The sequence below is a fragment of the Otolemur garnettii genome, unplaced genomic scaffold (assembly GCF_000181295.1).
Source record: "Otolemur garnettii isolate 467f Iridium unplaced genomic scaffold, OtoGar3 scaffold00046, whole genome shotgun sequence".
Lineage (NCBI taxonomy): Eukaryota > Metazoa > Chordata > Mammalia > Primates > Galagidae > Otolemur > Otolemur garnettii.
The window spans coordinates 13,861,436-13,863,514 of NW_003852441.1; positions in this window are offsets into that span (position 1 = coordinate 13,861,436).

Consider the following 2,079-nt stretch of genomic DNA (forward strand, 5'->3'; position numbering starts at 1 on the left):
AGTCTTTTCCCCAATTTAAGTTTTTGATAGGCTCATCAAAAATCAAATGATGATAAGTGCCTAGATTTATCTCTTGGTTCTCAATTCTATTCCATACATCTACCTCTCTATTTTTGTTCCAATACCATGCTGTTTTGATCACTATAGATTTGTAGTATAATCTGAAGTCTGGTAGTGTGATTACACCTGATTTGTTTTCATTTCTGAGTAATGTCTTGGCTATTCGAGGTTTTTTCTGATTCCATATAAAACGAAGTACTAGTTTTTCCAGATCTTTAAAGTATGACAGAGGTGCTTTAATGGGAATTGCATTAAATCTGTAAATTGCTTTTGGTAATATGGTCATTTTGACAATGTTGATTCTTCCTAGCCATGAACATGGTATGTTTTTCCATTTGTTGACATCTTCAGCTATTTCTTTTCTCAGGGTTTCATAGTTCTCTTTATCGAGATCTTTCACATCCTTTGTTAGGTACACTCCCAGATATTTCATTTTCTTTGTCACTACTGAAAGGGAATTGAGTCCATGACTGTTTTTTCAGCTTGACTATTATTGGTATATATGAATGCTACTGATTTGTGAGTATTGATTTTGTAGCCTGAGACACTGCTGTATTCCTTGATCACTTCTAGAAGTTTTGTGGTTGAGTCACTGGGGTTTTCCAGGTATACAATCATATCTGTTAAAAGTGAAAGTTTGATCTCCTCTGACCCTATATGGATATCCTTGATTGCCTTGTCTTGCTTAATAGCAATGGCTAAGACTTCCATTACAATGTTAAAGAGCAGTGGCATTTCTGAGCATTACTCAGAAATGAAAACAAATCAGGTGTAATCACACTACCAGACTTCAGATTATACTACAAATCTATAGTGATCAAAATAGCATGGTATTGGAACAAAAATAGAGAGGTAGATGTATGGAATAGAATTGAGAACCAAGAGATAAATCCAGGCACTTATCATCATTTGATTTTTGATGAGCCTATCAAAAACTTAAATTGGGGGAAAGACTCCCTATTTAACAAATAGTGCTGGGAGAATTGGCTGGCAAGTGAGCATCCTTGCCTGGTTCCTGATCTGAGTGGAAATGATTTCAATTTTGCTCCATTCAATACGATATTGGCTGTGGGTTTGCTGTAGATGGCCTCTATCCGTTTAAGAAATGTTCCTTCTATACCTATTTTCTTAAGTGTTCTGATCATAAAAGGATGCTGGATATTATCAAAAGCTTTTTCTGCATCAATTGAGAGGATCATGTGGTCTTTGTTTTTTTATTTGTTTATGTGATGTATTATATTTATAGATTTACGTATATTGAACCAGCCTTGAGAGTCTGGGATAAAGCCCACTTGGTCATGGTGTATAATTTGTTTGATGTGTTGCTAGATTCTGTTTGCTAGGATCTTATTGAATGTTTTTGTATCAATATTCATTAGAGATATTGGCCTGTAATTTTCTTTTCTTGTTGGGTCTTTTCCTGGTTTGGGGATGTGGGGATGTTTGTTTCGCAGAATGTGTTGGGAAGAATTCCTTCTTTTTCTGTATTTTGGAAAAGGTTCAGTAATATGGGTACCTGTTCCTCTTTAAAAGTATGGTAAAATTCTGATGCGAAATCATCTGGTCCTGGGTTTTTCTTTTTGGGAAGATTTTGTATATTTGATTCTATTTCAGAACTAGATATAGGCCTGTTCAACATTTCCACTTCTTCCTGGATAAGTCTAGGAAGATGATGTGATTCCAAATATCGGTCAGTTTCCTTCAGATTTTCGTATTTCTGAGAATAGAATTTTTTGTAATATTCATTAAGTATTTTTTGAATTTCTGCAAGGTCTGTGGTTATCTCACCTCTGTCATTTCTGATTGATGAAATTAGAGATTTTACTCTTCTATTTCTGGTTAGGTTAGCCAAAGTTCTATCTATTTTATTGACCTTTTCAAAAAACCAACTTTTTGATTCATTCATCTGTTGTATAATTCTTTTATTTAAATTTCATTTAATTCTGCTCTAATTTTGGTTATTTCTTTCCTTCTTCTGCGTTTGGAGTTAGAATAGTCTTCCTTTTCCAGTTGCTTGAG